Raw genomic sequence first — 14,412 nt, 5'->3', positions numbered from 1 at the left:
GGAACAGGTTGCAGGAGAAACTTTTACTCTGGTTTCTCAGTCTGTTTCCTAGTGCCGGTTTGAAGTTCCTGCAGTTTTCACTGTAAAACCGAGTTGGAGCTAGTACCTCCCCATATATATGTATGGGGTGGAGTTAGCAACTGAAAAGAAACTTTGTGTTCCCAACAAGCTAGGTGAAGGACGGCTTTCACACACACTTATCTCTCAGAACCGAGCATGTGGAGAGACGTTCGTTCATCTAGCACAAAGGGAACGGGTTGCAGGAGAAACTTTTACTCTGGTTTCTCAGTCTGTTTCCTAGTGCCGGTTTGAAGTTCCTGCAGTTTTCACTGTAAAACCGAGTTGCAGCTAGTACCTCCCCATATAAATGTATGGAGTGGAGATTGCAACTGAAAAGAAACTTTGTGTTCCCAACATGCTAGGTGAAGGACGGCTTTCACACACACTTATCTCTCAGAACTGAGCATGTGGAGAGACGTTCGTTCATCTAGCACAAAGGGAACGGGTTGCAGGATAAATTTTACTCTGGTTTCTCAGTCTGTTTCCTAGTGCCGGTTTCAAGTTCCTGCAGTTTTCACTGTAAAACCGAGTTGGAGCTAGTACCTCCCCATATATATGTATGGGGTGGAGTTAGCAACTGAAAAGAAACTTTGTGTTCCCAACAAGCTAGGTGAAGGACGGCTTTCACACACACTTATCTCTCAGAACCGAGCATGTGGAGAGACGTTCGTTCATCTAGCACAAAGGGAACGGGTTGCAGGAGAAACTTTTACTCTGGTTTCTCAGTCTGTTTCCTAGTGCCGGTTTGAAGTTCCTGCAGTTTTCACTGTAAAACCGAGTTGCAGCTAGTACCTCCCCATATAAATGTATGGAGTGGAGTTTGCAACTGAAAAGAAACTTTGTGTTCCCAACAAGCTAGGTGAAGGACGGCTTTCACACACACTTATCTCTCAGAACTGAGCATGTGGAGAGACGTTCGTTCATCTAGCACAAAGGGAACGGGTTGCAGGAGAAACGTTTACTCTGGTTTCTCAGTCTGTTTCCTAGTGCCGGTTTGAAGTTCCTGCAGTTTTCACTGTAAAACCGAGTTGCAGCTAGTACATCCCCATATAAATGTATGGAGTGGAGATTGCAACTGAAAAGAAACTTTGTGTTCCCAACAAGCTAGGTGAAGGACGGCTTTCACACACACTTATCTCTCAGAACTGAGCATGTGGGGAGACGTTCGTTCATCTAGCACAAAGGGAACGGGTTGCAGGATAAATTTTACTCTGGTTTCTCAGTCTGTTTCCTAGTGCCGGTTTGAAGTTCCTGCAGTTTTCACTGTAAAACCGAGTTGGAGCTAGTATTTCCCCATATATATGTATGGAGTGGGGTTTGCAACTGAAAAGAAACTTTGTGTTCCCAACAAGCTAGGTGAAGGACGGCTTTCACACACACTTATCTCTCAGAACCGAGCATGTGGAGAGACGTTCGTTCATCTAGCACAAAGGGAACGGGTTGCAGGATAAATTTTACTCTGGTTTCTCAGTCTGTTTCCTAGTGCCGGTTTGAAGTTCCTGCAGTTTTCACTGTAAAACCGAGTTGGAGCCAGTATTTCCCCATATATATGTTTGGAGTGGGGTTTGCAACTGAAAAGAAACTTTGTGTTCCCAACAAGCTAGGTGAAGGACGGCTTTCACACACACTTATCTCTCAGAACTGAGCATGTGGAGAGACGTTCGTTCATCTAGCACAAAGGGAACGGGTTGCAGGAAAAACTTTTACTCTGGTTTCTCAGTCTGTTTCCTAGTGCCGGTTTGAAGTTCCTGCAGTTTTCACTGTAAAACCGAGTTGCAGCTAGTACCTCCCCATATAAATGTATGGGGTGGAGTTTGCAACTAAAAAGAAACTTTGTGTTCCCAACAAGCTAGGTGAAGGACGGCTTTCACAGACACTTATCTCTCAGAACTGAGCATGTGGAAAGACGTTCGTTCATCTAGCACAAAGGGAACGGGTTGCAGGAGAAAATTTTACTCTGGTTTCTCAGTCTGTTTCCTAGTGCCGGTTTGAATTTCCTGCAGTTTTCACTGTAAAACCGAGTTGCAGCTAGTACCAACCCATATATATGTATGGAGTGGAGTTTGCAACTGAAAAGAAACTTTCTGTTCCCAACAAGTTGGTGAAGGACGGCTTTCACACACACTTATCTCTCAGAACTTAGCATGTGGAGAGACGTTCGTTCATCTAGCACAAAGGGAACGGGTTGCAGGAGAAACATTTACTCTGGTTTCTCAGTCTGTTTCCTAGTGCCGGTTTGAAGTTCCTGCAGTTTTCACTGTAAAACCGAGTTGCAGCTAGTACCTCCCCATATATATGTATGGAGTGGAGTTTGCAACTGAAAAGAAACTTTGTGTTCCCAACAAGCTAGTTGAAGGACGGCTTTCACACACACTTATCTCTCTGAACCAAGCATGTGGAGAGACGTTCGTTCATCTAGCACAAAGGGAACGGGTTGCAGGGGAAACTTTTACTCTGGTTTCTCAGTCTGTTTCCTACTGCCGGTTTGAAGTTCCTGCAGTTTTCACTGTAAAACCGAGTTGGAGCTAGTACCCCCCCGTATATAAGTATGGAGTGTAGGTTGCAACTGAAAAGAAACTTTGTGTTCCCAACAAGCTAGGTGAAGGACGGCTTTCACACACACTTATCTCTCAGAACTGAGCATGTGGAGAGAAGTTCGTTCATTTAGCACAAAGGGAACGGGTTGCAGGAGAAACTTTTACTCTGGTTTCTCAGTCTGTTTCCTAGTGCCGGTTTGAAGTTCCTGCAGTTTTCACTGTAAAACCGAGTTGCAGCTAGTACCTCCCCATATAAATGTATGGAGTGGAGTTTGCAACTGAAAAGAAAATTTGTGTTCCCAACAAGCTAGTTGAAGGACGGCTTTCACACACACTTATCTCTCAGAACCGAGCATGTGGAGAGACGTTCGTTCATCTAGCACAAAGGGAACGGGTTGCAGGAGAAACTTTTACTCTGGTTTCTCAGTCTGTTTCTTAGTGCCGGTATGAAGTTCCTGCAGTTTTCACTGTAAAACCGAGTTGCAGCTAGTACCTCCCCATATATATGTATGGAGTGGAGTTTGCAACTGAAAAGAAACTTTGTGTTCCCAACAAGCTAGTTGAAGGACGGCTTTCACACACACTTATCTCTCAGAACCGAGCATGTGGAGAGATGTTCGTTCATCTAGCACAAAGGGAACGGGTTGCAGGAGAAACTTTTACTCTGGTTTCTCAGTCTGTTTCCTAGTGCCGGTTTGAACTTCCTGCAGTTTTCACTGTAAAAACGAGTTGCAGCTAGTACCTCCACATATATATGTATGGAGTGGAGTTTGCAACTGAAAAGAAACTTTGTGTACCCTACAAGCTAGGTGAAGGACGGCTTTCACACCCACTTATCTCTCAGAACCGAGCATGTGGAGAGACGTTCGTTCATCTAGCACAAAGGGAACGGGTTGCAGGAGAAACTTTTACTGTGGTTTCTCAGTCTGTTTCCTAGTGCCGGTTTGAAGTTCCTGCAGTTTTCACTGTAAAAACGAGTTGCAGCTAGTACCTCCACATATATATGTATGGAGTGGAGTTTGCAACTGAAAAGAAACTTTGTGTTCCCTACAAGCTAGGTGAAGGACGGCTTTCACACCCACTTATCTCTCAGAACTGAGCATGTGGAGAGACGTTCGTTCATCTAGCACAAAAGGAACGGTTTGCAGGAGAAACTTTTACTCTGCTTTCTCAGTCTGTTTCCTAGTGCCGGTTTGAAGTTCCTGCAGTTTTCACTGTAAAACCGAGTTGGAGCTAGTAACTCCCCATATATATGTATGGAGTGGAGTTTGCAACTGAAAAGAAACTTTGTGTTCCCAACAAGCTAGGTGAAGGACGGCTTTCACACACACTTATCTCTCAGAACGGAGCATGTGGAGAGACGTTCGTTCATCTAGCACAAAGGGAACGGGTTGCAGGGGAAACTTTTACTCTGGTTTCTCAGTCTGTTTCCTAGTGCCGGTTTGAAGTTCCTGCAGTTTTCACTGTAAAACCGAGTTGCAGCTAGTACCTCCCCATATAAATGTATGGAGTGGAGTTTGCAACTGAAAAGAAACTTTGTGTTCCCAACAAGCTAGGTGAAGGTCGGCTTTCACACACACTTATCTCTCAGAACTGAGCATGTGGAGAGACGTTCGTTCATCTAGCACAAAGGGAACGGGTTGCAGGAGAAACTTTTACTCTGGTTTCTCAGTCTGTTTCCTAGTGCCGGTTTGAAGTTCCTGCAGTTTTCACTGTAAAACCGAGTTGCAGCTAGTACCTCCCCATATAAATGTATGGAGTGGAGATTGCAACTGAAAAGAAACTTTGTGTTCCCAACAAGCTAGTTGAAGGACGGCTTTCACACACACTTATCTCTCAGAACTGAGCATGTGGAGAGACGTTCGTTCATCTAGCACAAAGGGAACGGGTTGCAGGAGAAATTTTACTCTGTTTTCTCAGTCTGTTTCCTAGTGCCGGTTTGAAGTTCCTGCAGTTTTCACTGTAAAACCGAGTTGCAGCTAGTACCTCCCCATATAAATGTATGGAGTGGAGTTTGCAACTGAAAAGAAACTTTGTGTTCCCAACAAGCTAGGTGAAGGACGGCTTTCACACACACTTATCTCTCAGAACGGAGCATGTGGAGAGACGTTCGTTCATCTAGCACAAAGGGAACGGGTTGCAGGGGAAACTTTTACTCTGGTTTCTCAGTCTGTTTCTTAGTGCCGGTTTGAAGTTCCTGCAGTTTTCACTGTAAAACCGAGTTGCAGGTAGTACCTCCCCATATATATGTATGGAGTGGAGTTTGCAACTGAAAAGAAACTTTGTGTTCCCAACAAGCTAGTTGAAGGACGGCTTTCACACACACTTATCTCTCAGAACCGAGCATGTGGAGAGATGTTCGTTCATCTAGCACAAAGGGAACGGGTTGCAGGAGAAACTTTTACTCTGGTTTCTCAGTCTGTTTCCTAGTGCCGGTTTGAAGTTCCTGCAGTTTTCACTGTAAAACCGAGTTGCAGCTAGTACCTCCCCATATATATGTATGGAGTGGAGTTTGCAACTGAAAAGAAACTTTGTGTTCCCAACAAGCTAGGTGAAGGACGGCTTTCACACACACTTATCTCTCAGAACCGAGCATGTGGAGAGACGTTCGTTCATCTAGCACAAAGGGAACGGGTTGCAGGAGAAACTTTTACTGTGGTTTCTCAGTCTGTTTCCTAGTGCCGGTTTGAAGTTCCTGCAGTTTTCACTGTAAAAACGAGTTGCAGCTAGTACCTCCACATATATATGTATGGAGTGGAGTTTGCAACTGAAAAGAAACTTTGTGTTCCCTACAAACTAGGTGAAGGACGGCTTTCACACCCACTTATCTCTCAGAACTGAGCATGTGGAGAGACGTTCGTTCATCTAGCACACAAGGAACGGTTTGCAGGAGAAACTTTACTCTGCTTTCTCAGTCTGTTTCCTAGTGCCGGTTTGAAGTTCCTGCAGTTTTCACTGTAAAACCGAGTTGGAGCTAGTATTTCCCCATATATATGTATGGATTGGGGTTTGCAACTGAAAAGAAACTTTGTGTTCCCAACAAGCTAGGTGAAGGACGGCTAACACACACACTTATCTCTCAGAACCGAGCATGTGGAGAGACGTTCGTTCATCTAGCACAAAGGGAACGGGTTGCAGGAGAAACTTTTACTCTGGTTTCTCAGTCTGTTTCTTAGTGCCGGTTTGAAGTTCCTGCAGTTTTCACTGTAAAACCGAGTTGGAGTTAGTACCGCCCCATATATATGTATGGAGTGCAGTTAGCAACTGAAAAGAAACTTTGTGTTCCCAACAAGCTAGGTGAAGGACGGCTTTCACACACACTTACCTCTCATAACCGAGCATGTGGAGAGACGTTCGTTCATCTAGCACAAAGGGAACGGGTTTCAGGAGAAACCTTTACTCTGGTTTCTCAGTCTGTTTCCTAGAGCCGGTTTGAAGTTCCTGCAGTTTTCACTGTAAAACCGAGTTGCAGCTAGTACCTCCCCATATAAATGTATGAAGTGGAGATTGCAACTGAAAAGAATCTTTGTGTTCCCAACAAGCTAGGTGAAGGACGGCTTTCACACACACTTATCTCTCAGAACCGAGCATGTGGAGAGACGTTCGTTCATCTAGCACAAAGGGAACGGGTTGCAGGAGAAACTTTTACTCTGGTTTCTCAGTCTGTTTCCTAGAGCCGGTTTGAAGTTCCTGCAGTTTTCACTGTAAAACCGAGTTGCAGCTAGTACCTCCCCATATAAATGTATGGAGTGGAGTTTGCAACTGAAAAGAAACTTTGTGTTCCCAACAAGCTAGGTGAAGGTCGGCTTTCACACACACTTATCTCTCAGAACTGAGCATGTGGAGAGACGTTCGTTCATCTAGCACAAAGGGAACGGGTTGCAGGAGAAACTTTTACTCTGGTTTCTCAGTCTGTTTCCTAGTGCCGGTTTGAAGTTCCTGCAGTTTTCACTGTAAAACAGAGTTGCAGCTAGTACCTCCCCATATATATGTATGGAGTGGAGTTTGCAACTGAAAAGTAACTTTGTGTTCCCAACAAGCTAGGTGAAGGACGGCTTTCACACACACTTATCTCTCAGAACTGAGCATGTGGAGAGACGTTCGTTCATCTAGCTCAAAGGGAACGGGTTGCAGGAAAAACTTTTACTCTGGTTTCTCAGTCTGTTTCCTAGTGCCGGTTTGAACTTCCTGCAGTTTTCACTGTAAAACCGATTTGGAGCTAGTACCTCCCCATATATATATATGGAGTGGAGTTAGCAACTGAAAAGAAACTTTGTGTTCCCAACAAGCTAGGTGAAGGACGGCTTTCACACACACTTATCTCTCAGAACCGAGCATGTGGAGAGACGTTCGTTCATCTAGCACAAAGGGAACGGGTTGCAGGAGAAACTATTACTCTGGTTTCTCAGTCTGTTTCCTAGTGCCGGTTTGAAGTTCCTGCAGTTTTCACTGTAAAACCGAGTTGGAGCTAGTACCTCCCCATATATATGTATGGAGTGGAGTTTGCAACTGAAAAGAAACTTTGTGTTCCCAACAAGCTAGGTGAAGGACGGCTTTCACACACACTTATCTCTCAGAACGGAGCATGTGGAGAGACGTTCGTTCATCTAGCACAAAGGGAACGGGTTGCAGGGGAAACTTTTACTCTGGTTTCTCAGTCTGTTTCCTAGAGCCGGTTTGAAGTTCCTGCAGTTTTCACTGTAAAACCGAGTTGCAGCTAGTACCTCCCCATATAAATGTATGGAGTGGAGTTTGCAACTGAAAAGAAACTTTGTGTTCCCAACAAGCTAGGTGAAGGTCGGCTTTCACACACACTTATCTCTCAGAACTGAGCATGTGGAGAGACGTTCGTTCATCTAGCACAAAGGGAACGGGTTGCAGGAGAAACTTTTACTCTGGTTTCTCAGTCTGTTTCCTAGTGCCGGTTTGAAGTTCCTGCAGTTTTCACTGTAAAACCGAGTTGCAGCTAGTACCTCCCCATATATATGTATGGAGTGGAGTTTGCAACTGAAAAGAAACTTTGTGTTCCCAACAAGCTAGGTGAAGGACGGCTTTCACACACACTTATCTCTCAGAACTGAGCATGTGGAGAGACGTTCGTTCATCTAGCACAAAGGGAACGGGTTGCAGGAGAAACTTTTACTCTGGTTTCTCAGTCTGTTTCCTAGTGCCGGTTTGAAGTTCCTGCAGTTTTCACTGTAAAACAGAGTTGCAGCTAGTACCTCCCCATATATATGTATGGAGGGGAGATTGCAACTGAAAAGAAACTTTGTGTTCCCAACAAGCTAGGTGAAGGACGGCTTTCACACACACTTATCTCTCAGAACTGAGCATGTGGAGAGACGTTCGTTCATCTAGCTCAAAGGGAACGGGTTGCAGGAAAAACTTTTACTCTGGTTTCTCAGTCTGTTTCCTAGTGCCGGTTTGAACTTCCTGCAGTTTTCACTGTAAAACCGATTTGGAGCTAGTACCTCCCCATATATATATATGGAGTGGAGTTAGCAACTGAAAAGAAACTTTGTGTTCCCAACAAGCTAGGTGAAGGACGGCTTTCACACACACTTATCTCTCAGAACCGAGCATGTGGAGAGACGTTCGTTCATCTAGCACAAAGGGAACGGGTTGCAGGAGAAACTTTTACTCTGGTTTCTCAGTCTGTTTCTTAGTGCCGGTTTGAAGTTCCTGCAGTTTTCACTGTAAAACCGAGTTGGAGTTAGTACCACCCCATATATATGTATGGAGTGGAGTTAGCAACTGAAAAGAAACTTTGTGTTCCCAACAAGCTAGGTGAAGGACGGCTTTCACACACACTTATCTCTCAGAACCGAGCATGTGGAGAGACGTTCGTTCATCTAGCACAAAGGGAACGGGTTTCAGGAGAAACCTTTACTCTGGTTTCTCAGTCTGTTTCCTAGTGCCGGTTTGAAGTTCCTGCAGTTTTCACTGTAAAACCGAGTTGCAGCTAGTACCTCCCCATATAAATGTATGAAGTGGAGATTGCAACTGAAAAGAATCTTTGTGTTCCCAACAAGCTAGGTGAAGGACGGCTTTCACACACACTTATCTCTCAGAACCGAGCATGTGGAGAGACGTTCGTTCATCTAGCACAAAGGGAACGGTTTGCAGGAGAAACTTTTACTCTGGTTTCTCAGTCTGTTTCCTAGAGCCGGTTTGAAGTTCCTGCAGTTTTCACTGTAAAACCGAGTTGCAGCTAGTACCTCCCCATATAAATGTATGGAGTGGAGTTTGCAACTGAAAAGAAACTTTGTGTTCCCAACAAGCTAGGTGAAGGTCGGCTTTCACACACACTTATCTCTCAGAACTGAGCATGTGGAGAGACGTTCGTTCATCTAGCACAAAGGGAACGGGTTGCAGGTGAAACTTTTACTCTGGTTTCTCAGTCTGTTTCCTAGTGCCGGTTTGAAGTTCCTGCAGTTTTCACTGTAAAACCGAGTTGCAGCTAGTACCTCCCCATATAAATGTATGGAGTGGAGATTGCAACTGAAAAGAAACTTTGTGTTCCCAACAAGCTAGTTGAAGGACGGCTTTCATACACACTTATCTCTCAGAACTGAGCATGTGGAGAGACGTTCGTTCATCTAGCACAAAGGGAACGGGTTGCAGGAGAAATTTTACTCTGTTTTCTCAGTCTGTTTCCTAGTGCCGGTTTGAAGTTCCTGCAGTTTTCACTGTAAAACAGAGTTGCAGCTAGTACCTCCCCATATATATGTATGGAGTGGAGTTTGCAACTGAAAAGAAACTTTGTGTTCCCAACAAGCTAGGTGAAGGACGGCATTCACACACACTTATCTCTCAGAACTGAGCATGTGGAGAGACGTTCGTTCATCTAGCACAAAGGGAACGGGTTGCAGGAGAAACTTTTACTCTGGTTTCTCAGTCTGTTTCCTAGTGCCGGTTTGAAGTTCCTGCAGTTTTCACTGTAAAACAGAGTTGCAGCTAGTACCTCCCCATATATATGTATGGAGTGGAGTTTGCAACTGAAAAGTAACTTTGTGTTCCTAACAAGCTAGGTGAAGGACGGCTTTCACACACACTTATCTCTCAGAACTGAGCATGTGGAGAGACGTTCGTTCATCTAGCACAAAGGGAACGGGTTGCAGGAGAAACTTTTACTCTGGTTTCTCAGTCTGTTTCCTAGTGCCGGTTTGAAATTCCTGCAGTTTTCACTGTAAAACCGAGTTGGAGCTAGTACCTCCCCATATATATGTATGGAGTGGAGTTAGCAACTGAAAAGAAACTTTGTGTTCCCAACAAGCTAGGTGAAGGACGGCTTTCACACACACTTATCTCTCAGAACCGAGCATGTGGAGAGACGTTCGTTCATCTAGCACAAAGGGAACGGGTTTCAGGAGAAACTATTACTCTGGTTTCTCAGTCTGTTTCCTAGTGCCGGTTTGAAGTTCCTGCAGTTTTCACTGTAAAACCGAGTTGCAGCTAGTACCTCCCCATATAAATGTATGAAGTGGAGATTGCAACTAAAAAGAATCTTTGTGTTCCCAACAAGCTAGGTGAAGGACGGCTTTCACACACACTTATCTCTCAGAACCGAGCATGTGGAGAGACGTTCGTTCATCTAGCACAAAGGGAACGGGTTGCAGGAGAAACTTTTACTCTGGTTTCTCAGTCTGTTTCCTAGTGCCGGTTTGAATTTCCTGCAGTTTTCACTGTAAAACCGAGTTGCAGCTTGTACCTCCCCATATAAATGTATGGAGTGGAGATTGCAACTGAAAAGAATCTTTGTGTTCCCAAAAAGCTAGGTGAAGGACGGCTTTCACACACACTTATCTCTCAGAACCGAGCATTTGGAGAGACGTTCGTTCATCTAGCACAAAGGGAACGGGTTGCAGGGGAAACTTTTACTCTGGTTTCTCAGTCTGTTTCCTAGTGCCGGTTTGAAGTTCCTGCAGTTTTTACTGTAAAACCGAGTTGCAGCTAGTACCTCCCCGTATATATGTATGGAGTGGAGTAGCCACTGAAAAGAATCTTTGTGTTCCAAACAAGCTAATTGAAGGACGGCTTTCAGACACACTTATCTCTCAGAACTGAGCATGTGGAGAGACGTTCGTTCATCTAGCACAAAGGGAACGGGTTGCAGGAGAAACTTTTACTCTGGTTTCTTAGTCTGTTTCCTAGTGCCGTTTTGAAGTTCTTGCAGTTTTCACTGTAAAATATATTTGGAGCTAGTACCTCCCCATATATATGTATGGAGTGGAGTTTGCAACTGAAAAGAAACTTTGTGTTCCCAACAAGCTAGGTGAAGGACGGCTTTCACACACACTTATCTCTCAGAACTGAGCATGTGGAGAGACATTCGTTCATCTAGCACAAAGGGAACGGGTGGCAGGAGAAATTTTACTCAGGTTTCTCAGTCTGTTTCCTAGTGCCGGTTTGAAGTTCCTACAGTTTTCACTGTAAAACCGAGTTGCAGCTAGTACCTCCCCATATATATGTATGGAGTGGAGATTGCAACTGAAAAGAAACTTTCTGTTCCCAACAAGTTGGTGAAGGACGGCTTTCACACACACTTATCTCTCAGAACTGAGCATGTGGAGAGACGTTCGTTCATCTAGCACAGAGGGAACGGGTTGCAGGAGAAACTTTTACTCTGGTTTCTCAGTCTGTTTCCTAGTGCCGGTTTGAAGTTCCTGCAGTTTTCACTGTAAAACCGAGTTGCAGCTAGTACCTCCCCATATATATGTATGGAGTGGAGTTTGCAACTGAAAAGTAACTTTGTGTTCCCAACAAGCTAGGTGAAGGACGGCTTTCACACACACTTATCTCTCAGAACTGAGCATGTGGAGAGACGTTCGTTCATCTAGCACAAAGGGAACGGGTTGCAGGAGAAACTTTTACTCTGGTTTCTCAGTCTATTTCCTAGTGCCGGTTTGAAGTTCCTGCAGTTTTCACTGTAAAACAGAGTTGCAGCTAGTACCTCCCCATATATATGTATGGAGTGGAGTTTGCAACTGAAAAGTAACTTTGTGTTCCCAACAAGCTAGGTGAAGGACGGCTTTCACACACACTTATCTCTCAGAACTGAGCATGTGGAGAGACGTTCGTTCATCTAGCACAAAGGGAACGGGTAGCAGGAGAAACTTTTACTCTGGTTTCTCAGTCTGTTTCCTAGTGCCGGTTTGAACTTCCTGCAGTTTTCACTGTAAAACCGAGTTGGAGCTAGTACCTTCCCATATATATATATGGAGTGGAGTTAGCAACAAAAAAGAAACTTTGTGTTCCCAACAAGCTAGGTGAAGGACGGCTTTCACACACACTTATCTCTCAGAACCGAGCATGTGGAGAGACGTTCGTTCATCTAGCACAAAGGGAACGTGTTGCAGGAGAAACTTTTACTCTGGTTTCTCAGTCTGTTTCCTAGTGCCTGTTTGAAGTTCCTGCAGTTTTCACTGTAAAAACGAGTTGCAGCTAGTACCTCCACATATAAATCTATGGAGTGGAATTTGCAACTGAAAAGAAACTTTGTGTTCCCTACAAGCTAGGTGAAGGGCGGCTTTCACACCCACTTATCTCTCAGAACCGAGCATGTGGAGAGACGATCGTTCATCTAGCACAAAGGGAACGGGTTGCAGGAGAAACTTTTACTCTGGTTTCTCAGTCTGTTTCCTAGTGCCGGTTTGAAGTTCCTGCAGTTTTCACTGTAAAACCGAGTTGCAGCTAGTACCTCCCCATATATATGTATGGAGTGGAGTTTGCAACTGAAAAGTAACTTTGTGTTCCCAACAAGCTAGGTGAAGGACGGCTTTCACACACACTTATCTCTCACAACTGAGCATGTGGAGAGACGTTCGTTCATCTAGCACAAAGGGAACGGGTTGCAGGAGAAACTTTTACTCTGGTTTCTCAGTCTATTTCCTAGTGCCGGTTTGAAGTTCCTGCAGTTTTCACTGTAAAACAGAGTTGCAGCTAGTACCTCCCCATATATATATATGGAGTGGAATTTGCAACTGAAAAGTAACTTTGTGTTCCCAACAAGCTAGGTGAAGGACGGCTTTCACACACACTTATCTCTCAGAACTGAGCATGTGGAGAGACGTTCGTTCATCTAGCACAAAGGGAACGGGTAGCAGGAGAAACTTTTACTCTGGTTTCTCAGTCTGTTTCCTAGTGCCGGTTTGAAGTTCCTGCAGTTTTCACTGTAAAACCGAGTTGGAGCTAGTACCTTCCCATATATATATATGGAGTGGAGTTAGCAAAAAAAAGAAACTTTGTGTTCCCAACAAGCTAGGTGAAGGACGGCTTTCACACACACTTATCTCTCAGAACCGAGCATGTGGAGAGACGTTCGTTCATCTAGCACAAAGGGAACGTGTTGCAGGAGAAACTTTTACTCTGGTTTCTCAGTCTGTTTCCTAGTGCCGGTTTGAAGTTCCTGCAGTTTTCACTGTAAAAACGATTTGCAGCTAGTACCTCCACATATATATGTATGGAGTGGAGTTTGCAACTGGAAAGAAACTTTGTGTTCCCTACAAGCTAGGTGAAGGACGGCTTTCACACCCACTTATCTCTCAGAACCGAGCATGTGGAGAGACGATCGTACATCTAGCACAAAGGGAACGGGTTGCAGGAGAAACTTTTACTCTGGTTTCTCAGTCTGTTTCCTAGTGCCGGTTTGAAGTTCCTGCAGTTTTCACTGTAAAACCGAGTTGCAGCTAGTACCTCCCCATATAAATGTATGGAGTGGAGATTGCAACTGAAAAGAAACTTTGTGTTCCCAACAAGCTAGTTGAAGGAAGGCTTTCATACACACTTATCTCTCAGAACTGAGCATGTGGAGAGACGTTCGTTCATCTAGCACAAAGGGAACGGGTTGCAGGAGAAATTTTACTCTGTTTTCTCAGTCTGTTTCCTAGTGCCGCTTTGAAGTTCCTGCAGTTTTCACTGTAAAACCGAGTTGCAGCTAGTACCTCCCCATATATATTTATGGAGTGGAGTTTGCAACTGAAAAGAAACTTTGTGTTCCCAACAAGCTAGGTGAAGGACGGCTTTCACACACACTTATCTCTCAGAACTGAGCATGTGGAGAGACGTTCGTTCATCTAGCACAAAGGGAACGGGTTGCAGGAGAAACTTTTACTCTGGTTTCTCAGTCTGTTTCCTAGTGCCGGTTTGAAGTTCCTGCAGTTTTCACTGTAAAACAGAGTTGCAGCTAGTACCTCCCCATATATATGTATGGAGTGGAGTTTGCAACTGAAAAGTAACTTTGTGTTCCCAACAAGCTAGGTGAAGGACGGCTTTCACACACACTTATCTCTCAGAACTGAGCATGTGGAGAGACGTTCGTTCATCTAGCACAAAGGGAACGGGTTGCAGGAGAAACTTTTACTCTGGTTTCTCAGTCTGTTTCCTAGTGCCGGTTTGAAATTCCTGCAGTTTTCACTGTAAAACCGAGTTGGAGCTAGTACCTCCCCATATATATGTATGGAGTGGAGTTAGCAACTGAAAAGAAACTTTGTGTTCCCAACAAGCTAGGTGAAGGACGGCTTTCACACACACTTATCTCTCAGAACCGAGCATGTGGAGAGACGTTCGTTTATCTAGCACAAAGGGAACGGGTTTCAGGAGAAACTATTACTCTGGTTTCTCAGTCTGTTTCCTAGTGCCGGTTTGAAGTTCCTGCAGTTTTCACTGTAAAACCGAGTTGCAGCTAGTACCTCCCCATATAAATGTATGAAGTGGAGATTGCAACTAAAAAGAATCTTTGTGTTCCCAACAAGCTAGGTGAAGGACGGATTTCACACACACTTATCTCTCAGAACCGAGCATGTGGAGAGACGTT

Source organism: Camelus dromedarius, chromosome 19 (genome assembly GCF_036321535.1).
Source record: "Camelus dromedarius isolate mCamDro1 chromosome 19, mCamDro1.pat, whole genome shotgun sequence".
NCBI lineage: Eukaryota > Metazoa > Chordata > Mammalia > Artiodactyla > Camelidae > Camelus > Camelus dromedarius.
This window is presented reverse-complemented; position numbering follows the sequence as displayed.